Below are 27,818 nucleotides of genomic sequence, written 5' to 3' on the forward strand. Positions count from 1 at the left end.
GTCCTGTGTTGGAAATGGGAGCACTTTGTGGGAGAGGAGGATGGGGAAGCAATGTGAGATTTCCCTTAGTAGTTTTGGCTAACAAAAAGTATTCCTGTTGGATTCATAGCAAGATGGTGAGAGCCTTTTTCACTCCTTTTACAGCAGGGTCTGTTCACTCCTTGGCACATCCCAGCTTGAGGCCAAGAGCTTGTAGTCAGTGTCAGACCCCTTCATAGGCAGTTAGGAGGGCCCTGTGTATTTCATGCAGTCAGAGCACTGTTACAGGAAAGGCTTTGAGAAATCAAGCTTTGGGACCAAGTGATCCCCAGGTGGCCACAGAGCACTTCAGTGCTGGTCACTTTATAAACCTGATGAGGAGAAACAAAGCAAATAGTCATGAGCGTGCACTCTAATTTCAGTGTGTTGGAGGGTAACTGGCTAACACTCTTGGTCACAGGAAAGAGTTCCTACTTTGTATCTAAGACTCCATTGCTTTTCAGAGGTTTTCATATGGGTTTGTTCATTTAGTCTTCTCTTGTGATACCTGTCACAGGCCTGGCAGAACATAATAAGAAACTCAGGTTTGTTTATGATTTTTTTAAAGAAGAGGGGGGGTGGAAAAAGTCTGGTAATCTGTTCCTAAAGATCTTAATTATGGATTCAAAATGAAACAGTAAGTAAAATAAACTAGCATAAAGCCATGTTAAAACCAACCCAAACCAACTGTGTGCATGTGAAAGGGCAAAGTGGGTATGTGAGTGAAGAGACAAGTCCTATTCTAACAGTCTGTTGACACTGCAGGCATAAAATATGGATGTTTATAGTACTTGGCAGAGGATTTCAGAGTAGATTCTTTGCTTTCATCTGCAGGGGGTAGGAAGTGCTCAGGCCCTCGCTTGAGGTAGTTATAAATATTAACTTTATAAAACCAGTGTTGAAACTCTACAGAAACCTGTAGAGCCAGACAGCATAACTTATTGATACAAACGTATTTGGGAACTGTCAGAGCTGACTACAGAAGAAAGGAAAAAGTTGGAGTGTGAAGACTTCATTACTTAACCGGAGTATCCATTGCAAAGCAAATGAAACCTTCAGGGTTGGGTACAGTTTTGGTGTCGTGCTTTGATTTAGGCCTGTCTTGTGAGGTTGCACTCTTACATGTGATCACGGCAGGGGAAAATAGCATTGAGTTAAACTCACATATGTGGGTTTTCACTGCTGTGTATCAAAATAGCTGCTCTCGTATTTGCTAATCTCTAGAGGCGTTGCACTTGAGAAAATACTAGGGGAGAGTGGGAATGCAGCACGGTGACAGCTGGGTTGCAAATCAACTCTGTGTGTTTCACTTCTGTATCACGATGAACTGCAGAATTACAATGTCAGGATAAAGAGAACCAGATATTTACATCATTATGAGATAACGTAATGACTGTGTTTTACTGAAAAGGAACAAAGTTTTAGTGGCTGAACAAATCCTCTGGCAGCAACTTCTTTTTCCATTCCAAACGCTATTTTTCCCCCCTCTCTCAAACTGCGAGGAAATACTGCGATGCTGCTTGTAAAAAGTAACACCGGTGAGTTGACATTATTTAGGGGATGGGAGGTCACGCCAGCTGCTCTTCAGTAAGTGCAACAGATGTTCCTTCCTAAAAAGGACATGCTGTACTCTTTCTCCAGTGTTCCGTTGTCTCCAAAATACTGTATGCCGAGTGCTGCGACTGCTGCGCAGAAGTCTTGGCATTAGGTATTTATAGTTACTCCTACACGGGATGACTCAGCCCCTCTTTTACACAGAAGAGCATGGTTGGTTAAAGCCTTCCAAAAATCATCAAGTGGGAATACTTTACAACTGAAATGGATCGTGCCCCCAAGGTTTCACCGCTGTATATTTTGATTTGCTAATGAAGTCCTATGGTGGTCGTGATGCTTTGGTTCTTTTCCGTGGAAACAAAGAAAAGAAGGATGAAGACATACTCCCTTTTATAACTTTGCTGCTAAAAAAGCCTCAATCTGATGTGAGGATGCACTGGGTTGATTTCGGGCTGCTATTGCTTAGCATCCACTGCTTTTGATGAAATTCAGTAAGTCCACTGGGAAAGAAAGATGCTGTAAACGTGCTCCATTGAACTTCCATTTAAACTGGTATTATAGGTGGCCAGTCCCCTTGCTACCGTCCCGGGCTTGCACCTGCTGTGTTACATGATGTATTTTTATCCATTTGCTTTGATAAATGAAGTATCAACATGTTTTTTTTAGATGAAGGTCCGTTAGTTTGGTGCTCAGTGCTGGTTTGGCCAGCTATCAAACAAGGTGATGATGGGAAATTGCAAGGCTACCGAGCAAAAAGAGCAGTTGCTTCTATGCTGTTACGCCTACGCTTCCTCTGACAATTTAGGATAGAACTTGCTGTTTTCAGTCCAAAGCAAATAACATCTAGCTAACAATACTTTGATTTACTAGGAGATGGAGATAATGGGGAGGTAGTCTTGTCTTTGTGCCAGGAATTTAAAAATATCAGATTTTTGGTTATAAGGCTGAATCTCAAGGTGAAGGTGTGACAGAACAGGCTTCTGGATTCATTCTAAAATGAAACAAGTGGTTTTTCCTCTGCTAATTCTGGACTGGACATACTTAATCTCTTTTCTCCTTTTTTTTTTTAAATTGTATTTTTGATTTACACAGTGCTACAATGATTATACAGTCCTATCACAGCATGCAAGCACTGAACTCGCATGCTTGTGCGCTTCTTTTCCTGAGACTAGGGTCGGATGCCAGCTCTGCATTATGCAGGTGCAACATGAAGCTCCTTTCGCACCTGAGGTTCAAGTACAGGTTTTATAACTCACAAGGCACTGTGAATTAGCAAACTCAAGCCCTGCAGCAAGAGTCGAGCATTACAAAACTGAACAATCCATAGTCCCCAGTCACATCAATCAGAGTTTGCTACATGCAGTCATTTCTGTGTTTGACTAGAGAAAGTTCACGGAACAATCTGGATCTTCTTGATTTTCATGTGACTTTAGGTTGAGCTGGGACAAATTTAATTATTGCTACTGTGGTTTTAACCATTCCGCTTCCTTCTTGTTTAGAAGAGATAAACTGGAGAAGTCAGTGGGAGGTGGATGACTTGTTGAATGGAAATATTTAATATAATTAAGAGAATTATTTCAAGTTTTTTGGACCAAAAAAAAAGGATGCACATAGCTATCGTATTTCTTAAACCTTGCTGTTGACTAGATTCTGGTGACAGTAGTTAGTCTCAAAGGCAAAAATATCAGAGATGAGTTTCTCATGAAACCTGTAATCTTTCCTAACTGTGTCTTTTAAATCTGAAATGTTTTCTGATTGGTTTTTTGTTGGTTTTCTTTTTTTTTTTTTTTTTTTTTAAAGTAGAAACAAACAAATTCCCCAGAACAAAAAAACAAACCCAAACTCACAACCCATCCTATCACTGTTTCCACTCATATTAGCAACAGCGTAGATCATCTGGTAGAAGTCTCGTATTTGTTTCTGATCTGATGTCCCATTGCAACTTTACTTTTGAAACTGTTTGCCTTATTTAGTAACCATTCTAGTTTTCCTGCTGCTTTTTATCTCAGTGATTCTCCTGTGCTCTGTAGCAGCACTCAAATGTCATGCCAATGTTGCATCATCCATTATGCAGCTGAATCTGAAAGTAGCATCATCAGGCTTTTTGGTTTCTTTTTAATGGGAACAGCAGTCCTCCAAACTCTTGGTCTGGGAAATCTTGGAAGATGAAAACCTCCAGTACAGCACAAGCTCTGGAAGTGCAAGGTCTCCTTCAACTGCTCTGTCACATCATTGCACACCCCATCTGCAGCTGCTACAGTAACTACATTTAAGATTTGCACCTTGAACCTCAACAACTGTAATAAGTCCAAATGCCATGTTTCTATTAATGCACTTTGCTCTGAGCATAGGGTTGTGGTTTTTTTGTTCATATGAATTAAATGATGTGCGATTACCCTGGAGACAATGTAGTATTTCTGTGAGTCTCACGGGAAACCATAGTTTTTGTGCCTTGTTTTTAGCTCAGATGTTTTCCTCTTGTGAATAAACAGGGTGGCCATAGCAATTTCAGTTGAGAAATGGTTCGCTTTGCATTTGTAAAGTGTTTTTTCTTCCGGGTGCCTTGCAGACATTAATTATTCAGTCTCAAGAAAGTTCCTTTAAGATAAGTAAATAGCGCTATCTCTGTTTTACGGATGGGACAGTCAAGTAGTAAGACACAATAACTTGCTCAAAGTCACCCAGAAAATAAGTGTAGAAATCCTAAAATTAAAACTTTGTAGCTTTGGCTCCATTTCATGCTAAGGTCCATCAGGAGCAATAGGAGCAGGTGAGTCAGTGAACAGAGGGACCTTGGCCACATCACGCCTTGTGCAAGCTGCACCCAAGCACAGAGGTTCCCAGTAGTGGGTTCATTGGAGGTAATTTGTGTGAGAATCAGTTACATTTATTTACTTGAAATGTTTATTAGTTGGATGTAGTGGAATTTCATTGTTTCAGGAGCTTTCTGTTTAGCATTTTCTGAGCTGTTTAGATGTGGCCAAGAAGCTATGTAACCTCCAGAACTGTACAGATCCCTTGAAGGAAGTAATTTTTGACCTTGTTTCTCATTTTTCTTGTTCTTTACTAGACTGCTAGAAGAAATCAAAGTGTAGGATTGAAAGCAAAACTGGGCAAGAAGAGAATGCAGTGAAATGTTTCACCCAGACTTGAAAGCTTCCTGTGGCTTTGTTTCTCCTTGATGTAGGCTGCTTCAGTCAGTAGATTTTGGTACAGAAAGGTATTTCTACATGATGCATGATACCTTTTGTATTTTGAAACTTGATTTTGTTCCAGTTTGGACTGAAAATGGCAAGTGTTGCTGCAGAGGGATAATGACTACACATTGTAGCATAGCTCCTGGCATGGTTTTGGACCAAACTTGCCTTCTCCAGTGATTCCCAGGCAGACTTTGGGAGCTAGCACGTGCCACACATGGCTCCTGGTGGGTTGCGTGCATGAGGCTGGAAGGGAAGAGAGTTGCCAGATGTGTTTGCTTGTGGTCTTATCTCCTCTCAGGGGGCTGCTCAGCCTCCAGAGTTAGAGTGAGAATGAATTTGGCCAATTAAGGATTTTTAAAGGGATTAAAAGCTCTTCTTCTGCTATTGATTTCTCTCCCCGCCCCCCCCCCCCCCCTTAAAAATAGCACTTTCAGAGTGCACCAAGTTAAAATTAAGTCATTATACTATCTCTGCTGGTGACTGAGCTCTGGAGAAGCCTTCATGTCAGCCTGTGGGGCATTTCACACTGAGAACAGCATTAGCAGATGCTCTGCCATCTCCTTTTCTTTGTCAAACTCCCTCAAACCATACCATGATTCCCCAACAGCAGCTTAGACGGCTGCAGTAGCTGTGGGGGACTGATTCCCTGCAGCCAAACCCTGACGCTGCTGGGGTGCTTTGTGAGGGCGCCCACCTGGATTCGTGTGGGAACCTAAATGTCCATGGCATCCATTCCGGTGCTGATTTTCCCTTTGTCACATCTTCCTCCAACGCAGGGAAACCCTCTACCCTTCTTGGGGAAGCTTGTTTTCCATGTCCAGCTGCATTTGGGTTCCTTATTCTTAACACTATAGGTGAGGCTGGTCATTAAAGCATCAGCATTTTCCCAAGGTGTGTTTTTCCATTCAGGGGAGGCTCTCTGGAGCTACTCCAGATCACGTGTGAAAGTCTTTTATCCATTTTAGTGAACCCATTTTTCCACAAGCGGTTCCACCTGGCCCTTGTCCTGGCATGGAGCTGCACACAGAAAAGCAGCGCCATATCGTCCCCAACAGAGCCCCATGAGCATCAGGTAATGGGGTCTCCTCCACATGTTGGTGCAGCACATGAAGCCCCTCTGCTGCATGGTCCATAGGACTTTGAATCTTTTTTTGTATTATTTCCCTCTCCTGTGGTCTTCCTTCATGAAATGCGATTCTTCTGAAAGGCATTACTTGGGATAGTTTGAAAGACTGAGTTGTCTTTAAAGTATTAAGAAGGGACTAATTCTTATGAATACTGTGCCAAGGAGGGAAATGTTTCTTCATTATTATGTTGCTTTTGAGGTTTTCATATTATCAGGTTGAAGGGAACTTTTCAGGTTGTAGTTTGTACTTTGTCACAGGGCATTTTCCATAACACGAACATACATATATACACACACACACACATATGTATATGTATATGCTTATATATATATAAGCAACAACTGACCCTGACCCATTAAACCTTCAGTACCAAAACTAAAGCAATCTTTCTGTGCCAGCCCTAGAGGAATCCAAAACCTATCAACTACTTAAGCCCTTTGTGTGTCCTGTCCATCTGATGACATTGGAAGCAGTTTTTATGCCGTTTGGATAGATCAGCATTGGGGTGGTTGGATGACTTTTCAGTGGGATAACATTGTGCTTTAAACACAAGCTTTGGTGGCAAGCATGGTGGCTTAAAATAAATGAAATTAGTGTCCCATTGCGGTCAGTTTGGCACAAACAAAAAAGAAGATTCGTTTTTTCTTACTCTGCTGTGTAAGATGCAGTTGTTGCTTTTAGGACAAGAATAGTCAAATGTGTGAGGCAGACATTCATGTGGCTTAGAATAGCAGGAACTTTCTGGTAATAGGAGGATAATTCTGTGTAAATGGATTTGCATGAGGAAGAGACGTAAAGAAACTCTAATACTACTTTTGTAAAGAGCTTTTTTCTATGGAGACTTAGTTTGGGTAAAAAATAGGCTTGGGTTGATATGAGAGCAAGTTGCTGTAGTTGAAATGTGCATTTTCTCATCTTTCAGACCCCTGGAAGGAGGAATTTCACAGTGTAGTAAAGCTATGTAAACTCTGAACTATTGTAAGTAAGCAGTCAATTGTACTGCCAATAAGCACTAATGCTTTTCCATATGACATTCTGCTGTGAATTCCTACAGCTCCTGAATATGGTTTAAACATGTTTATCCATCGTAATATGTATTTTTGGGTTAGAATATTTTTTATGTTTATCAGAAATGGAACCTGAGTCAAGTCATACTCTGTGTGGTGAACGGTGTTTGCAAGTGAGAGGAAAATTGTAACATAGGAAAGTTGAGATGTTGTGCCGAAAACGTACAGGGAATAAGGAGTGACTGGAGTTTCCAGGAAAGAACAAGTTGTATGCAGGCATTGACGTGGCCTTGGGAAAAGACACTCTGTAGAAGTGGAAAAGATGGGCTTTTGAGAAAGTTATATAAATACCCAGAAGTATTAAAAACCAGAAAAATTCAGTTTTTCAAGCTTTGGACATTTCATGCTACAACATTAGAAAGCATTTTTTTTTTCCTGCTTGTATGCTTCTGTGGGAAGAGACAGTCTAGAACAAAAGGGCTGGTTTTTGGCTTCCCAGCTGTGGTTAGTGGTGGGGCTTTTTTTCATCACCTTATGCTCAAAGTATTTTTCTGTTTGGGATAGTAATTTCCATGGGAAATGGTTGGGAATCATCCCTTCATTTTTATTTCCACTTGCCCCCCACCCTTAAATTCAAAATTAATTATTTCTAAATAGAGGTTTTTTTCCTTAAAGAGTCACAAGGAGTTTTGAGAATTTTTCTAGCAGAAGGTTTTCTGACCCTTGAATATAACAACTTCTATCTTTCTATTGCGAGAGAAAGAGAAGCAGTCTCCAGAGTCCTGCTTGTCTGTGATTGCAGCCATAATCTGCAGTAACCTTTTATCCCAAAGAAAATTGGTTTTAAAAGGCAAATGAGAAGCTATGGAAGCAAGGAATATAGACTTTGTATTTAAGTAGCTGGTTGATAATTGACTGGTTTAGAGGAGGTCAACCAGTTTCTTGCAGTAATAAAGAGATCAAAAATAGCACTGTTTACTCTTGTAAACATGGACAAAATGATAACTTGTACTTTGCTGCTTTTTCAAAATGGATGCTTGGCCATGGTATGCAGTGATATATGAATGTTTTTAGAAAGGTTTATTTGTTGGCTAAAGCAGCAATTTATCTCAACTATAGGAAAAATATATCACTTTCTCTTTTATAGAATTTCTGTAGTTTGAAAAAGCACCCCAAAACGCAAACCCTCTGACCAGCTGCAGAATATACATGAAGAACAACTAAGGTAGTACATGTAAAAAATGTGGCTGAGCAAGTGTGCTCATGTTTAATATTTCCATATGATTGCCATTTTGATGACTGGGAATCCTCAGAGCTCCTAAGCTGAGTCAGTGCGATTCAAATTTAAAGTACTACCTGATCTTGCAGCACTGCTGAGTTCTGGGCAGATGGTCAATCCTACTCAATTTAACTGCAAACATGAGACCAAGCCCTTCCCTGAATTGTCTGCTTCTGCTTGAGCTGATCATGTCCCATACCCTCAGAACTCTCTGGGAGCTGAAACACATCCTTTTTGAAAATGGGAAGTACAGATGTGGATAAAATATTTAAAGTGGAAATTTTTGGATTGCTGATGTATCTCCTTACTCTAAGAAGGGCTGGAACCATGTGAAGGTATTCTCAGGCATTTTCTTTGGGCTCTATTTATTGTTCTTAAAATCAACAGCAAAATCTTACAGAAAAAACCAAAGTAAATTCAGTAGCTAAACAAAGGAAAACCTTTTCCTCTCCAAAGTCTTGATTTATAGCTGGGTTTCTGTGGACCATGGTGATGGTCTAGGAGGTCGGGTTGGTTGTGTGCATCTTTCAGCCTCCCTTTTTCAGTGAGGACACCCCCTTGAAACTGTGGTTGGCCTGACTGACTTTCATAGAGTTCTCGTGCCTCCTTCTCTATTCCATTGGCTTGCAACACATACCTACACCATGGCCACAGGAACAGAAGCCATTACAGAGCCTATTGCAGGATAAGACTTGCTTTTTATTTTATTTTTAAGGTCATTGATTATTAAACTAGGAAGAAGAAGGATTCAATTTGGGTAATGTTCCAGATGATTTACAAACACCCTAGCACTGCATTATTTTGCAAAAATACAGAGAAGCCTTGGTCCCAGCGGAGAACATTAGTACAGCTTTCATGTGTCTTCATGACCCACCCTTCACTACTTTGATTAAACAGCAGGAAAGGAAAGAAAACCTCCCTTTTAGCTTTCCACAACAATTGCAGTACTTTTGTTCCCTTTGCTTTAGTTTGGCTTGCAAAAATTACAACCTTGGCTTCATAGCAACTGCTATAATTACAGCTGCAAAAGGATTTCAATTATAGCATCTTTTATTCACACTATATCATACCTTTTCAGTAGGCTGCTTTTTGTGGAATGAATTTTTCCATGTGGTGGAAAGCAGAAGAAATGGGACTTTCTCGACTTGTTCATGGGCTTAGGCAAGGTTGGAAAAATACACACTTGAGCTGTTTTATTTTTTCATCTTTTCAACATCTACATGGGCAGCTTGCATTCAACATGATGTGTGGATGCAACTTCCAAGGACAAAAATAGTCTTCCTCAAGGAGTATATTTTAATATAGCTAACTAGTAAGCTCATAGTAATAAAAATAAAAGTCTAAAAGGTCCTTGAGTGCTCTCAAGTGCAAGGGAAGGGCTTTACCATTATAGCCTGAAAAATGTCCTTTTTGTACTGACTGTAGTTAGGGGATGACACCATGCAATGAGGACACCCCAGGGACAGCGTGTTGGGAAAAGACAAGCATGTATCTTCCTCTAAAAGCAGCAATGAGCTGTCATCCTGATGGGATTTGGGGAATATCTATGAAGGAGATGAAGGTACCACAGTGGGGTAAAATCCGTCAATTTTGAATAGCAGCAGCAATAAGCACCCATTCTGTCGGGGGGAGGGAGGTAGGAGGTGGTGAACACTGTAAATCATGAAATATGTGTTTTGAAAGGAAAATTATCTGAGAAAACAACGAGAGTTGACATCTTGATTTGTGGACCTGCTTGAGTGAATCCAGAGGAGGCCATGAAGATGCTCTGAGGGCTGGAGCAGCTCTGCTCTGGAGGCAGGCTGAGAGAGCTAGGCTGGGTCAGCCTGGAGAAGAGAAGGCTGCCTAAGGGGAGACTTTAGAGCAGCTTCCAGTGCCTAAAGGGGCTACAAGAAACCTGGAGAGGGGCTTTGGACAAGGGCACGTAGGGACAGGACAAGGAGGAATGGCTTTAACCTGACAGAGGGGAGACTGAGATGAGACATCAGGAAGAAATTCTTCCCTGTGAAGGTGATGAGGCTCTGGCACAAAGGACTAAACCTGAATTTGGAGATACAACCTGTCCTCCTCCAGAGCAGCTGACAATGTTGTGACTCCCAGTGCATGCTGTGTTGTTCATAGCACACAGACTGCAGGTGAGGATGCTGGTTTCCTAAAAGCATTACCTGGTGAACATGCTCTTTCCAATTCTTCACAGCTTGGAAAGCCTACCAAAAATGTTAATCTGAGCATTTTTTTCCCGAGTTGGAGTCTTCAGGTACTACCAGGGAAGGATGGTAGAGTGGATATACTTTATAACGACAACAAAAGCAGAACAAGGCAATTATCAAGAGCGCTGCTGCTTAGAAGCAGAATCCCATTTGTATATTTGCTTTTTCCCTATGTGCACTTACCCATGAAGTGGAGGTGAGTTGAAAGGTTCAGGAAACCTCTGGTTAGATAAAAGCGGTTTGATTCATGTAGCTGGAATTAGTTGGCATAATCTGTGTTCTATTTGCAGACCAGGTACCTCGGCAGTAGCCCTGTTTCTACTCTTTCACCATCATGTGCTGTGCCCTCTGTTGTATAGAGCTGTGAACTAGATCATCAAAACAAACTGTCTCTGGAAAGACCTTTTAATCAGAAGGCAGCTGAGCCCACTTTAAAGCCTGGCTTTGCTAAGAGCCACACCAGGAGAGTGGCCCTGCAGATGTAAAAGGTAGCCTGATGTTACAGTCAGATGTCATGTAGCATGGAAATCCAGGTGCTGTGATGGGAGAGGTGTGATTGGGCTGTGTGGTGCCTGGACAATCCACAGCAGACTTTGCTGAGAAAAATGGTTTAAATATTCATATGTGCTGCCTTCACTCATCCTTTCTCCAAAATCATTTCCTTCCTTCGCTGCACTTTGTCTTTGTTTGCTTATCTGGCTAGCCAGATATTTGTATTGTATTCATAGAAAGAGGTGGCTTTAGTAAAGCAAAGGCATACTTTACACTTGCCTCAGTTCAAAGACCAGAGATCGAGTTTTAGATTTCTTTATGTCCTTTGCAGGGGGGAGATGGCTGAATATATGAATTTTCCAGCAAACAGATGGGTAGGAAATAAGGGCAGTTAAAAACAACACCAGGAGTTTTTGGGAATAACTGCCAAGCAGGAATGCATAGCGTCTCCCTTTTTTCGTTTAAAAGATATGCAGTGTATGTCTGTGAGTGCTTTGTGTATAAACCACTCCTGACAGCGTTGTTGTAAATGGCTGTAGAGGTGTTCTTCAGGCTGACCAAAGGCCAAGTGCTTTCCTCCAGCAAGAAGTGCCACAGAAGTTTTATGAAGCAAAATGGCATTTGTCTGCCTTTCCCACAGCTGTCTCTGTGCCTCCTTCTCTTCCACAGCACACCTTGTCAAGGCCTCCCAACAAGCACTTCACTCTGGTGAGGTTTGCAAGGTCCCAGCTGATGAACAAAGAGTGGATTGAGTAACTATGGGATGGACTGGTCTAGCCCTTGCTCTGCTCTTTGAAGTGTACATATATTCAGGCTGAGAGAGTTGGGCTTGCGCAGCCTGCGGAAGAGGTGGCTCCAGGGAGACCTTATAACAGTCTGCCACTATCTAAAGGGGCTGACAAGAAATCTGGAGAGGCTCTTTTTACAAGGGCCTGTAGTGACAGGACAAGAGGAATGGCTTTAACTGACAGAGGGGAGTTTGAGAAGAGATCTGAGGAGGAAATTCTTCCCTGTGAGGGTGCTGAGGCACTGGCAGAGGGTGCCCAGAGAAGCTGTGGCTGCCCCATCCCTGGCAGTGTTCAAGGCCAGGTTGGACACAGGGGCTTGGAGCAACCTGCTCTAGTGGAAGGTGTCCCTGCCTGTGGCAGGGGGTTGGAACTGGATGATCTCTAAGGTCCGTTCCAACCAAACCATTGTAGGATTTTAACCCCCCAAAAATATATGTGGATATTTTTCCTTCTTAAAATAATTGGATATCGTGACTGCATTTTATTCCATGGCAGTGATGGACACGAAGAAGAGTCTCCATTACAGGTCTAGGTTATACATGAACCTGAGCAGTGCAGTCCCAAGGGTCTGCAATGGGGTCACTTTAACAGTGACAGCAGCAGTGGTGGCAGGGAAGCACTCAGACCACTGGAAGGACAGAACTTTAAGAACAGGCTGAAAGAGCTTGGGGACAAGCAGTGCTGAGGAGAAGGGCTGGAAAATAGTTTCTAGCTGTATGTTACTGCCATATTCAGAGAAGTGGGACTTCGCGTATACTCTTCATGTGAAAACAGGAGCTCCTGACCACATCTTCAGTCTCAGCTGCTAAAAGATGTGGAATGGATAGATTATTTTTTGAAATAGTTAGAAATATGTCCAGTCTTCACTGTCACTGACTAAGGTATTCTCCCTTCCCATCCCATCCTTCTCAGTGTATTCCTAGGTTGTCATGTGTTTGGGGGTCTGTCTGTTAACGTACCGTTTACTCTCTGTGACGATTGCCCAAATCAATTTCTAAGTAACACTTTACATTCAAACCATATGTTATGTTATGTCTGTCTTGATAGAAAGCCAGTTTTAATTGTACGTGGGATTTGTGTGTGCATGTGTTTAAGAAGCAGTTTTAAATCAAGCCTAATGAGGCTAAGCTTGAAGTCTGAACATGATTGATAATTGAGTAGAGGTCTTCCAGAAACTTTCAGGTGTCATGTTTTTGTAATGAATGGTTAGTACGTTACAGTATGGTGTAAAACACAGTGAAGAGAAGCAGGATTTGTTACAGTTCTACTAAATGGGAAGAAAAACAGGTGCCTGTTTTGAACTGCTATGCTTTTATAGCTTGTTCTGTTGGCTCCTGGCTGGATTGGAGCTCAGGATACTAACCAGGATTTTTCAGTGTAGAGAAATGATCAGACCAAGGGCAGATTTTGAAAACTATGGATGCAAACTGCATCTGCATTCACATCAGAGCAAAATAATAGCCATATGCATGGTCAGCTGGAAGGGTAATCACTTGATTTCCATTTACTTATATACCAAAGAGATGCAAATGGGCAGGTGCCATTTAGGCAGGGACTTTCAGAGAAATCTGATTTTGACTAGTGTTTAGGCTCAGTGTTTGAATGTGATAGTGCTGCTTTGAAGGTTGTCATCTGAGACATCAGTATGAGAACTCTTGGTTGCAGGAATCATTATTTGAGGAGGTTTAGTAAATTTCTACCCATCCAGTTTGAAAGTATGAAAATGTTTTCTTTGGCCAAGTGCTTTAAAAATAAGTATTAAAGGTAAAATGGAGTGAAGGATGTGCAAAATACCACTTCCAAAGTGTGTAAGTTTTTGATTGTGGTATGTCAGCAAGTGTGTTTCAGGACTGCACAGCTGCGGTGGGACAGTGGTGTTCACCTGTACTTCATCTCTGAGCAATGGTTTCATCAATTAGGTGCATAGGTCTTCACTTCTTTCTTTGCCTTTTTTCCCAGTAGAAAAGATTTCTGGACTTCTTGCATTGAGTAAGCCAGATTTTGTTTGTAAAGGACAATTTTCCCCATTTTGGGTTTCCAGGGAGGGAGATTAACAAACCTTCGTAACTGTTATTCTGAATCCTTGTGGCCTCTCCTGGGTAACCAATTTTGACTTTAAATTCCGTTTACAGTAGCCAAGAATGTAAACTGGCAATCCTTCAGTCTTTATCTGCTTTGTAAAGATGGAATTATACAACATTGTTGTGGTTTACATGGTATACAGAGAATACCACAAATATCTCAATTATAATTTCCTAAAGCATTAAGGTTCAACAGCCCTATGTGTATCTGTCTTGCCCAAGGATTTGAAGCTAGAGTAACATGTTTCACCCATCTACAACAAGCTGGGTAATCCTTGGCAGTGAACACTTGTTAGTTTAGGATTCTCAGGATGATTTGTTATGTATTTTAATGTTGTTTTGGGTTTTTTGTTTATTTTTTTAAATGCCGTTTCCAAAGAAAAGATGTGGTTGTTAATTTGGTCAGCTCTAAAGGTAGACCTTTGAGATTATATGTATGTGCTGCAGACCAGCAGTTAGAGGAGTGGAAAAGTCAACTGAGGCTATTTCTACATAACGGAAAGGGTTTTCCTCTTGGAGGCCTTGGAAAAACTTGCTGGAGGTGGACACCTACTACCGTAACATGAGCTTTATTTTTCCCTTTTTGTTTCCTTTTAAAATGCCATATGCTGAGAGAAGCCTCTTCTTTACTGATGAACAGTGGTGAAAACAGGTTTCTGTGGAAAGAGAATTCCACCCACTTTAAATAAAAAGAAAACCTAAAAATCATTCCGTATTTTTAACAAATAGAGCTAAGTAAGCCTTTTATTTTCATCATCTCTTGTGATGTCTCATTTTATTCTTCCTTGCTTAACTGACGTCTTTTTAGAAGGAATCGGATCACCTGTGGGTGGCTGTAAATCATTTCTGCCATCTAGGTTTAAACACCTACTGTGCCGCATGGAGCTTTGTACAGGATATTTTTCCATTCTTAGTAAAAACCTGTGTGTCTAAGGAACCACACAATACCAGTAAGTCTAGGGCATAAATTTGCCTTTGTGCTCTTATTTGCAGGTGTTTTCACAATTTCTGATTACAGAGGTTTCAAACTGTCACATTTGGATGGTGAGGAAGCTCAGGGTGGTTATTTGAACACATGCATTCATCTTTACAGAGAAAAGGAAGAGATGTGCATTGTGTTTTTTAGAGAGGTTTCTCAGATTGCATCCTTCCTATGTTGTTTTCTAAGATGAGAAAACATTTCTGACCTATTGCTGGACTATTGCCGGGGGGTTGGAACTAGATGATCTTTAAGGTCCTTTGCAATCCTAACTATTCTAGGGTTTTAATCCTTGGCATCTGCAACAGAGCCATCACTTCTTGTGGTACCGCAGCTGTACTTTGTCCCCTAAGAATTTATGTGGGAGTCCTTTTCTCTGTGATTACAGCCTCTTCAGAATAAAGTTGTGATACATTAATGAAATAAATCCTAGCAATAATATTGGCCCATCATTTGATGATGGTAATAAAGCTGTTCATACACAAGGGCAGAAGTGCTTCACTAAATACTTATTAATAAATGCATATTGTAAAGGAGGAGGAGAATACACTCATACTTCATGAAGTTTATTCTGTGCTTTTAATGTACTTGTAAATATGGGCGATGCCAAATACTGTTTACCAGAAATAAACACATTAAAATGCTCTGGAAACTTACGAGTCCTAAAGACAGGATGAAGAGCTCTCTGGCTCCATATTAACTTTTCCTATGGCTTGCAATGCAAGAGAAATTCCGGCAAGCATTATGGGTTTTAAAGTGTCAATATACCCAAAAAGGGTAGCAAAGCTGATCTTGAAGGGCTGTAGTTTGACATATCATACAAGCAATATAATGGAAATGCAAATATATCATGACTTTAAAAAAACGATTGTACAAAATCTATATATAAAAATTAATACTTGGACATCAGACTGATCTAAAAAGGAGATATTGGTGTGGGGTTATTATTTGGAGTTACTTCTAGTGAAATTCTTCAGGGATCAGTAAAAAGCTTAAATTAGTATAGTTGTTAAAGATCTGAAAATAAATACAAAATTATTTCTACATTTTGCAGATAACACAAAAATACTTGGTTAAAAAGGAAAGGATAGGGTATTTTTCATAAAGTGTTTTGGATCAGCTACTAAGCTTAGCCACTCAAGCAGAGTTTATTTTAATTGAGCTAAGTGTGAGGTCATGCATCCAGGAATGAAGAATGCAGGTCCCACCTACAGAGGGGCATGTGGCTTCTCTCCCGGAAAGCAGGGGCCTCGAGAAGGATTTCAGGGTCATAGCAGACCAACAGTTTAACGTGACTTCCCAGCGTGATGGTTGGCAAAAAGGAGTAATGAGGTTTTTGGGTATACAGAGAGAATGGTACCTTGGAATGAGTCATCTTCTGTAGCCAGGGCTAGAGTTGTGTGGTCACTACTGAGGTGCTTTCTGCTTAGATGATGTTGTAAACAACTATAAAACCTGTTGAAGCGTCCAAGGGAAGGACTCACTGGGAAATCTGGACTAGTCACAATGTTTATTTTAATGAAGGCCAAGAGGCACCTAAGAAGGTATTTGTAATTTAGCAGAGAAAATCTGTAACTGAAAGGTGATGCCACATGCATTTAAGGGAAGCGAGACCCAGGACTTTTTAAGTTCAAGAGGGATTACTACAGGGCCTAACTATATGCATTTCTGGAAAATATGCTGTAACTAAACAAATGATTTCATATAGTGGAAGGCTAACAAATGAAATGTAATGTCTGGGATATACAAGTAGGCAGACCAAATGATACAATCTATTACTGACTCTTAGGTTCATTTATTTTTACAAAAAGGAGAATTTCAAGGACCATCATTAGTATCTCAGTGTTTGTTTCTAAGAGTTTCCTGTTGATAAAATAGGGACAAATTATAACAAAGCAATATAATTTTTTCTGTGCTGGATTTTTGAAGTGGTACCAAAGCAGAGAGATAGGACAAAATCCCACAGCCAGTGGGATAAAAAAAGAGCAGGATGTGGTTTGTGTCTGTGATTGAAGATAAATTTCTGAATAAGTAATACAGAAATTAAGATAAAGGTAAAAACATTACAACTTGCCAGTGACAGTGGTGTGTATTTAGTAAGTTCACAGCATAGTTGCATGAATATAACATGCTGCTGGTCTAGGCAAAGCCATGCAACCTAAGTTGTTGCTTGAGCAGCCTGTGCTGGGAGTCTGCTGCACGATTCTGACCAGGGACTGTTTTGTGAAAGACTCTGTATCTTGAATCTGACCACTCTGTGTCTTGAATCTGAACATAGCTTCCTACACAGTGATTTTTCTTGTTTTCTTTGGCTACGACTAAACCTTTAGAGGTGGCTGGTGGTGACTTTCAGGATTTGGTATGTGCTGCTTGTAGGGTCAGAGCTTTGCCATCCTGGCCTGTAGCTTTGGTTGCCTTTTCTTCTCCATCTCTGCTTCGCTTTGTCTTTCCCAAGCTGTGAATGCTATGTCTCTGATGGACTTGAAACTCTCTCCAAGTACTCCCTGGCCTCCACAGTTGCTCCTTGCACTGTCTGATGTTTTTCCTTCAACGTGCTTACTGTTCTCTGATCTGCTCTTACTTCAGTGCTGCATCCCAGCCAATTTGGAAATGAACAGACCCTGGAAAAACACATTCCAGAAGTTCATGCAGTAAGAAAATTAAAGAAAGGCTTTACCCCTTAAAGTGAAACAACCTCACCTTTGGCCTAGTTTCACAGCTAGGGTGAGAATATTTATGGCTGTTGGTGCTGTGTGCTGTAACAGAGCTGCTTCCAAGCCTGGTGCCGCTGAGCATGCAGCCTTTGAAAGCTGAGTTACCCATGGGTAGCAATGTCGTGCTGCATAGTCTAAAACTGGAGGGCGGTGAAGACCTCTGGTTCCTTTTAGAGCTGGAAACAAGAGTTGAAAAACACCAAAACGCAAAGCAGCCCTTGGGTTGAGTCTGGTTGGCTTTGCCTCCATCAGGTAAGAGGAAGATGCTTCCATTCAGATGAATAATCTGGACAGATCAAGATTCTTTCATGGCTCTACAGTACAAGATAATATCTAACTTATCTTTTCATGGTTTTTTATGTCTCCCTAAAAACAGAATTAAAAAAAAAATCCAATCCTCAAATCCCCTCTTCTTCTGATACTTTCTCCCTTATTCGTCCCACTGGTTATAACCTCTTTCAGACCTTTCCCCAGGTATTTGTGTATATGAGAGCCGGCAGGGCCTGCAATTGGGTAGGGGCTAACTCTGGTCTTTTCCAGCATTGATGGCATCTCTTTCCTTGCACCAAACCACAGCACATCCAGTTATCTGTTTAGAGTCACTGCATTTAGAGTAGTCTTCAGTGTAGGCCATAGATTTCTGTTGCCAGCCAAGTGTTACATGTTGTGGAAGTGAGAGATGGAGCTTTGGGGAAGTGCTGCTGTTAGGATGAGCACTCTTGTCCCAGTGGATAATGTATCAAATAAAAGTAATCAAATGCAGGCTGCAGATGTGTAAAGTGTGAATACCTGCACATAAGGATATTTGGTTAAAAACTCATTACAGTAAATGCAGCATTGCCATTGTAAAGGGCCTTTTTTCCATTCTCCATGAATGCAGTTCCAGCTTCAGAGTAGAGCTCTTGGCTTTGATCTGGGGAACTCTATGGTTTGCACTTATTTGTGGAAACATTTGCCTTGTTTGTTTTTAAAGCCAGCAGAAGTTGAAGGGAAAGTTTTATTTTTCCTTGGTTCCCCTGAGAAACACTCGTTCATCCCGGTCCCGTCCGTGGGTTTCAACAATTGCCCTTTGTCGTCATACAACATTCTCCAGCCCAGCCATCCCTGAGAGCAGGGCAGCGATATCCGCTGACGTGGTTCTGGGTGGGAAGCTCTGCCTTTTCAGGAATAACCAGTGGAACAAGGGGAAAAGCCTTATCCTTGCGGAAATGAATGGTGAGGTTCCTGAAATATGTCCCAATTCACTCCTCCACTACTTCCTTTTGGTTTTGTATTGGTTGTGAGCAGAAGCTGGGAGCCTGAAAAGAGGAGGGTGTGAGCAAAGTGGTGTCTGGATGATCAGAGGAGGGTGGGAGAGGAGGAGGAAAGTGGTGGGAGACAGGTAACATGGAGATAGGGTGTTACTGAGGTGGTTGTCAGTGCGCTGATATGTAGGTATGTGCAGGATGGGAGATTTAGAGGCTAATGAAATGTCCTTGGAGTCGTCTGCAGTGCTTTTTCTATGTAATGGATGCTTCCTTCAACTCTTCTCTGCAACATTACTTATTTAATATTTATTAATTCCTATTAATTGGGTTGTTACAGAATAGTAAATGGGAATTTCTCATCCTTAGAGATTTCGCTGATTCCAGAACAATATGGTTCCCTCAGCCCGCTCTCTTCAGATACCACAGCTCATGTGTGTACAGAAGTTATAGCACAGGAGAGTAAAGAGCTCAGACTGTGGTTTCAGAAGGTTTCTAGAAGGCACCTAGCATGTGAAACATGAAGTGATATTAAACATACATGTAGACATCACAGAGGAGCTCCGTTCACATTTTTAAATTCATGTGGCAAAGCAGATAGTCATAACACTCTTTCCTTTTACCCATATTGATTTTAAATCCTGCTCTCAAAAGGATTAGACTAATAAATACTACATCCTCCGTTTAATAGTGGAAGAATAGGCTTAGGTCACGTTATTGCAACACTCCTCCCAGGCCCCATTGTGGAGCTATCCATTCTCCGGTGACTGAAAGAAGGATTTATGTTTTTCTGTGTAAATACCTCCAGATTTCTGAAGTAAATTGTTCTCACCTCAATAGTAGGTCAATGCAAATACATGAACTTAGAATCATAAAATAGTTAGGGTTGGAAGGGACTGTAAGATCCTCTAGTTCCAACCCCCCTGCCATGAACATATAAATATATGCCCTCAGACTTTCTCAGTTGCATGCAGGCAGGCTGAGTAGTGTGTTGTTTTCTTTAAAAGACTTCTAAGGGCCATTTCTGTCAGATCTACTCAACTGAATTAAAATACTATCAGTAAAAATGTCAGTGATAACCTTCTTTCATCTCCACCTATCCTCTTCTACTGAGGACGATTCTGCTTACTTTCAATCCTTGACACAATGCTACTATTTTTTTTTGCCTTTAGCTGTTTTCTGGGCTGAAGTTCTTTGTTGCATGCGTGTGTTTCTTATAAAGCTGTATTGATGAAATGCTCTTTGTCACAATGGTGTTGAAAGGATTGTAAGAGTGTATTGTCAGGCCCTCAAATCTAGTCACCTTAAAATGAAATATCCACCAAAATAGATTTTCCAGTGCTATTTCATAGCCATCCAGGCTTTATGGCTTCTGTCTGACTATTCTAGCAGATATTCAGCCACTTTGACCATTTGAGATACTAGGGTTAGAACTATGAGGACATCTGGACATCTACCAGTTGGCACAAACCAGTGCTTTTCTCAAATCCACTGCAAATCTAGGCAATGAAGCAGGACAATCTCAGTCAGCCCATAGATGTCTGACCTACTGATAATAAAGTGACCTGGTAGATATGAGATAGACATGCCTTATGATAGTGTGAGATAAAATGTGTCCCAGGACCCAGATCCAAGAAGGGGTGTGGGTCCTTTCTCAATTCCTATAAACCTGTGTTAGATGCTTACTCCCCTTGAGAAGTGACAGGCATCTCCAGATAGGAGCAGGCATTTAGATAGCCACTTTGTGGGATGGTCAACGGGAAGCACTGAGGAGAGGAGCGTGTCCTGTATCTTAGCCCTCCCTGTGTTTCCCACGTCCTCTACAGAGATTTTGGGAAAAGCCTTTTGATTGCTTTGCTGTTGCCTCTTGGGATGCACTCAGAAAGGTGCTTCTGCTGTTTTGTTTGGGTTGTTTTTCAAAAGAAGGAAGAAAATCCATCTGAAGAGCAAGGGAATGAGGGAAGGATGACTGCTCTTTCTGAGAGAGAGAGGTTTTTATCCCTTGGTAGATGTATACAGGACGAAAGCAAAAGAGTGAGAAAGCAAAAGAGTGAGCAAGTATATGAATGCTAAAGTTAACCAGGATGTTTTGACCAAACATGACTCCCCCAGGTCTATGGACGTGTCAAACTTTAAGCAGACCTGTTATCATATATGATGACCCAGGAAACAAGAGTCTTAAACTCCTTCTCCAACAGCTTCCTCTCCTCTAACACAAAGATCCCTGTGTTCAGCTTCTGCATCAGGGTTGAAGGGAAATACTTTGTAAGGAGAAACAGGTAGTTGAATCAACTCATATTCTGGACTCAGCATGTATGTTTTAAAACACTATTAAAGGAAATCTCTTTAAAGCTTGGTTTTGATAAAATCTTGTATCAGCAGAATACGAAATGCAGTAACTCCATTGGAAAAAACAAGTATATGATAGGGTTACATATCTGCAGAAAGAGTCTGGATTTAATTATTGTCTCTATTCTGCATATAATTCCCTCCTGAAAAAGATCATATTTTCAGAAAGAGAGCAAAATAAATAAATGTTTGAATTGTTTCCCCTGTTCTTCCTTCTTGGGTTCTCTTTACTCACCTAAGTTGAGATCTTCATTTCACAAATACCACTCAGCTCCCAGACTTTCTAATTGCTTGTATTTCTGTCCTGTTAGTTTTGCGGGTATCCAGTCATGTATTATGGAGATTGGTTGTGTCTGGCCTGGTACCAGGAAAAAGCTGGGCAACTGAGCCCAGCCAGGGGTGTTTTCTTCAGAGGGGAGTAACATGGTTTTAGATAATTGAGGAATTTTCCTTATTTTTAATCTAAAAAACCCCAGTGAAAGACTTGAAGTGAACTATAAAAGAGAGAAAGGGAATAGGTGATTAAAACATAACTGAAAACATTAGGTCCAATAAAAGACCCAACATTCAAATGTCTAGACAGGATGTGAAACTATATTGTCATGACACATGTTAGTACTGAGCTAGAAAATCTAGGTCTGAGCTCACTAATACGTAATATGGTATCTGGGTGGCACATAGTGACTTTTCCCACTGATCACCATGAAAGGATTATCAGTAATAGATTCTTGCTAAGTCTTTGTAACCTTTGACATGGAGTATTTATGCTATTGATTGCAATCTCTCCAATGCTGACATCAGTAATACCTTTATCACTCCCCAGCTGATAGTGGGAAACCAGATGGCATGGGTGATGAGCACTTATTTAAACTCAGAATGCGATTATACCCAGCTGGGGTTTAGAATTGCAGCTCTTCCCTTGCTGTCTCAGGGTGTCCTCTCAGTGCATACAGGCTCCTGGGCGCCTGGTGTTTATTTAACACCAGATTCCCCAGGATTTGCTGCTTTCTCTCCCACGATGTCTTTCCAGTTGTCAGAGTTTGTGAAGAGGGGTTGCTGACCTAATGGCAACACTAGTGTGCTGGAGTAACTTAGGAAGAGGACAAAGGAAGCACTCCTATTCAATGGAAAATGCTAACCCTAAATAACACTCAAGGGTGTGACACCCTGCAAACCCTTTGCTCTCTCCCCCCGCCTTTAAACTTTTGGATTCTTCAGAAGCCTAGTAATATTTGAAGTTTAGCAACAAAGACTATTTGCCTACTTTGTAGAACTGTAGCTGTTACAAGATCTTAAAAGAAAACAGAAGCATGTATTATTGAAACATCAGGCCTCTGATTGCCTTCAAATGCTTATTAATTTGACAAAAAAATCACCAGGAATGTTGTAAGTGAGCTTTTACCAACCAAGTTAATGTCTATTTCTGCCTCTTCTCTGGAAAAGAGTTTGCAGTTGGCTTCCTCCCTTCCCCCTTTAGCTACAATAACATCTTAAAATAAAAATTAAAAAACCCAACTTGTGTGTGGAATGGAAACTAGATCTTTTCTAGACAACTTTAGCATGACCAATTTTTGTTTGCCTTTACAATGGGGAGATACCAATGCTAGAATCTGAAATAAATCATTACAAGTTCTAGAATATCTTTATCAAAGTAAACGCAGGACAGAGGAAGGCTCTTATGAGGCCAGAGGTGGTATAAGTCACTCCTTACTCATTTGCAGGTACAAGAATGACATGTGCACATTCATTTGTCTGAAATGAATGGAAATATGTCTTCTGGTTTAAAGCCAATTTGTCTAATTGATACTTTCATTGAATTGCATAGCACTTAAGTCTTGCATCCTGAATGACTCAGAGCTTAGAGAGGGAGGCTGAGATAATAGAAGAAAGTAATTAATTTTGAAGTCAAGCACTGTCGTTATTTTGATTCATAAGCAATAATATATGTATATTAAGACCAACAGCTGATATTCCATTTGATACATTGTGGAAGTAGTGGCCTTTGGCTCTGAAGGCTAGTGGACGTTTGAGTAATTTTTGGTATCACTAAACAGGGAACTATTTATCTCTTGGCACTGAGTTGAGGAGTTACGTGATAGTGACCTGTGAGCTGATTAAAGTGTTATGCTGGATTAGCATTAGCATAATGGCTGTTATACATTTTACAGCATTAGTATGTTATCTATTAAATTAGATTGTCAAATTGATTTTGTGTGTTTTAAGGCTGTAAAAATTCCTGTAGTCTATTATTAGTGCTTGTTTAAAACTTGAAATAAATATGTTTAGACTAAAAGTTTCAAGTGGAGGGTTTTAAAGCCAGGTTCTTGAATTCATTCTTAGTCATCAAACTAAACAGAGCTTGATTCTCAGAAGTACTGAAAAGCTGTGCTGAATTCTGTCAAAGCTCTGGAATCTACGCATGGGTTGATGTCCTCAGGATCAAATCAGAGCAAACAGAAAAAAGACCAGACAAATCAGAGACCTTTTCCCACAGGGAAAGAGGAGAGAAGCTCCAGAAAGACATGAGCAAGGACAAAAAAGGGGCAACTGCAGAAGTCACCCTGATGGTTACGTGTATTTCCTCTCAATGCTGCTGGAAATGACTTCATATTCATTGCTTTAAAGGACCACGTTTCATCCTTTATTCCTCAGGACCCATGCTGTAGATTGTGGGGAATTATTTACATCTCAATTTATTTCTCAGCCCATTGGCCATAATTAAAAATGGAATTTGGCACTCGTCAGAGCCTCTGCTGGAGACTTTCACCTTGTAGAAGAAAGGGGATTAAATGTGATGATTTACTGGGCTCATGTACAGTCCCCTGACTGTACTGTGGCACTGAGCCGAAAGCAAGCTGAAATGATATCCAGTCCTGTCTGGCAACTACTCACACCATGAGCAGAGTAAATCCTATCCCTTGACTATAGCCCTGTCTTGTTCCATCCAAATTTGCCCAAGTTCCTGATGTGTAGGAGCTCTTGGTAGCACAAACTTAAGGTTGGAGAAGGCAGTGGCTGCCTGCCAAGGCAGTGTGCCTTTAGGATGTTGGGATCCATGCCTGTATTTTTGTTGTCATGATGTGCCTTCGGCTGTGCCTATGAAAAGCACAGAACATGATTTCTTGTAGTCATCGTACTCCATCTTTGAGAGGGAAGTGGAAATGATGTTCAGAATCACAGCTCTCAAGTTTGATCATTGCTCTGTGATTACTTTTCAGATTCTTAGGACTTTTTGGTACTAAAACCAAATAGAAATGCACTCATAAATCTGGCAGAGGCTTTGCTTGCTTGCTTGCTTCTTCCCTGCTAAGCCAGAAAACAAACAGGAAGAAATATGTGGCCATGCACAGCTCCTACCGCAGCATTTAGAAAATGTATGCATATATGAAGTGATTGTCATGGAAGAGGAGACGGCAAATCTGCTTTTTGTTAGGGTGAGCTTTCAGGACCATGGTGTCTTTTGAAACATCTCTAAGTGCCTTATTGCTTTCTTAGATGCTCTTAAAGGTGTGCTCTTTTTGGACTCTGAGTTCTTTGTCTTTGATAGATACTAGTGAGGAATCATTCTGTAATACCCTTGATAAAAACCCAGCTTGTTCATACCAAAACACCTTTTTCTTCAATTCAGAGTGATGTCATGCAATGTGCCCCACAGGAAAAGATTAAAGATCCTGACGAAAGGATACAGCTGGCTAGGGCTGTTTCCATTGCAGGAAGGGATATTGTCTGAAGGGTAATTTACTGGGACTGAAGTGTACTGATTTCTGCAAAAGCCTGACTGCAAAAGTTTCTTATGTCTAGAATGAAATCTGGTCTGAAAGAAGAGAAGGAAAAAAAATAGCCACCCTAGAGAAACTGCTCATAAGAAAAAGCAGACTACATAAGAGAGCTGAAGGCTTGTGGTAAACCCAGCTTCAGGTCCCCAGCTCTAATTGAGGCACAGTGAAAACTTGCCATAATACAGTAACATCCAGTCTGTATCGACTGGATATTCACTGCTGTTACTCACTGAACCGTTGTTACGTAGTTGTTTCTGTTGCTAATGTGAACTCTGGATATTAAATTTGTTTTAATGTCCTCCAGAAGTTCTTTTTATTAATGAAGCTGTGCTGTCCATGTCTTGTGACTTGCCAGGGATGCTTTTTCATGATAAAGTGGTGTCTTTAACCTTCAATACTTCCTTAGCATAGCAGCATCGTGTAAAAGCTACTTGTGGAAATCATTTTCCTTGACAAAGCCACTTCATTAGGGCCATATGACTGATAGGAAAAGCAACACATAGTTTCCTTGACTTGAAGGATTTTTCAGCCCAGCTCAAACCTGATTGTCATTGCATCTTTTTACTTCCTTTTAGAAATCAGGAATACTTAAAAGCAATCTGTGGGCTGTGTCGCAAGTATATGATTCAGCAGTGTGTTTGGGTAGACTGTAAGAAACTGAGTGTATTTCCTACCTAAAATAGTACTTCTCCAGATAGCATTTGGTCAAATATTCATTACTCTTTTTACGTGCTCACATCCGAGTCAGTCCGTGGCATGCCTGTGAGACAGAACTGTCTTGTTTCTTACTGAGGACAAATCCCACAGACTGTCGCCTTCGTGTTTGTAGGATTGTGAGCAGAAGGGACTGAACATGTGGCAAAATTAATAACTGGGTAGCATTCATACTTTAATCCTTAATTAAAGACAAGTGGGTATGTGAAATACATTTCCCCAGGGCTGGGGTGAGAGAATATCCACACATGTAATTAATCTAGCTGCTGGAAGTCACAATTTCACCACTAAAATCAGGCAGAAAGAGACACCAGCAAACAATACGGGCACACTCCAACATTCATTGAAGTGAATGGGAAAATTGTCTTTTGACTTCAAAGGGCATTGGACTGAACCCTGCAAGATCATATTAAAACACTCAGAAGTCATTAAGCACTTACTCACACCATACTGTAGTAATAGAAGTGGGGGGGGGGGGGGGAAAGGTGGATTTTAATTTAACCCGCTCCATATGTTTTTAATTGTTCCATGTTTACACAGTTGGTTGCATACGGTTGGATTAGGTGGCAACTTCCCTGATGATTTCTGTTTGACTGTTGCTGCATAGGGTGCTCTTCTATAGCTTTGTTTCTCTGTATATATAGTCATCTTGTATGTTGATACAATCCTTGCTTAAGTTAATACATGTGATTTTCTGTAAGAGCAAAGTTAGCAGCTTCTGTGAGTTGTAGCAGAATAAGAATCCTAGAAAGGTTTTGGCTGGAAGGAACCTTAAAGCTCATCCAGTTCCAACCCCCTGCCACGGGCAGGGACACCTTCCACTAGAGCAGGTTGCTCCAAACCCCTGTGTCCAACCTGGCCTTGAACACTGCCAGGGATGGGGCAGCCACAGCTTCTCTGGGCACCCTGTGCCAGTGTCTCACCACCCTCACAGGAAAGAACTGCCTAAGAGCTCATCTCAATCTCCCATCTGTCAGTTTAAAGCCATTCCCCCTTGTTCTGTCACTAAATGCCCTTGTAAAAGGCCCCACTCCAGGTTTCTTGTAGTCGCTTTAGGCACTGGAAGCTGCTTCTAAGGTCTGCCTGGAGCCTTCTCTTCTCCAGGCTGCCCCAGCCCAGCTCTCTCAGCCTGTCTCCAGAGCAGAGCTGCTCCAGACCTCTGAGCATCGCCGTGGCCTCCTCTGAACTCGCTCCAACAGCTCCATGTCCCTTTTGTGGTATTGTCCTCAGAACTGGGTGCAGGACTGCAGGGGGGTCTCCCCAGAGCAGAGTAGAGGGGAAGAATCACCTTCTTTGACCTGCTGGCCGAGGCTTGTTGTTTAGCTGAATCTGTTATTCAGTAATCTCTGTAAGGTACAACTCCTATCCTGAGGGTTGGGACTGTGGAAGGGGCTGAAGGCATTGATGTGTTTTCTGCCAAGCGGATTAGCAGTGCCCCAGCGTATGCGTGGTCCTTCATATGGGGTGGGGAAGAGGTCACAGAGCTGGTGTCACCGCTGCTGATATGTCTGGTGTTGATTGATGTCCATTACCAAGAATGCACAAACCACTCCAAGCAATGCATGGTCTAAACTTCAGATAATTCTGGGCTGCTGCTGGGCATAGGGCATGGGCAAACTTTGGTAATGGAACTGAATTCAGGGGGTGGCTGGAGGCTTCAAGGTGCGGGAGGGTGAATGTCGTTCAACCTAGTCTCTGTTGTTATTCACCCAGCTAGCCGGTGATTTGGGAGTTTGGTTAGCCACTAATCTTTGTCTGACTTCAGACATCGGTAGCCAATCAACATATTAGAGAGAGCAAATACTTGCCTTGAAACAGATGAAACAGGGCGGTCAAAAAGCCAGTGAGTGCCCAGCTTTCCCACATCTGGAAGATGCAATTTAAATTGCATTGCATCTCAATTACTTGTGGTTGGCAGGCTGTGTTCAGAGAAGCCTGCTAACTGATGCAAGGCAAAGTTGAGAGTTTGCCCATTTGAAGATTTGTTGTGCTTACTTAACGGTATTTATTTATTCCCTCAATTTCATCTGTGCTGAATTCGCGCTAAGCTTTAAAGCAGATAAAATTTAAGAGGAATGCTTGCCTATGTAAACATAGAGCATTTGCCGCTTCAGTTTTCTCATAAATTGGACTTGGGAAGTCAGGACTGAACGGAGCACAATGAGCATTTTATCCTCACACAGCAAACTGGATTTAGGTGTCACATGTGTGACAAATGGTACGAGTTTTGTGGCTTGAGCTCCAACGAGAAGAAAAGGCAATCCTTTCATCCCATCAGATGAA

The 27,818-nt window shown here is 41.3% G+C and overlaps 1 protein-coding gene across 2 annotated transcripts in view; it reads left to right on the forward strand.

Moving 5' to 3' along the window:
• ITGA9 (integrin subunit alpha 9) overlaps positions 1-27,818 on the forward strand; it is a 218,425-nt gene that overhangs the window by 83,640 nt on the left and 106,967 nt on the right. The window lies entirely within an intron of this gene.

Source organism: Strigops habroptila, chromosome 1 (genome assembly GCF_004027225.2).
Source record: "Strigops habroptila isolate Jane chromosome 1, bStrHab1.2.pri, whole genome shotgun sequence".
Lineage (NCBI taxonomy): Eukaryota > Metazoa > Chordata > Aves > Psittaciformes > Psittacidae > Strigops > Strigops habroptila.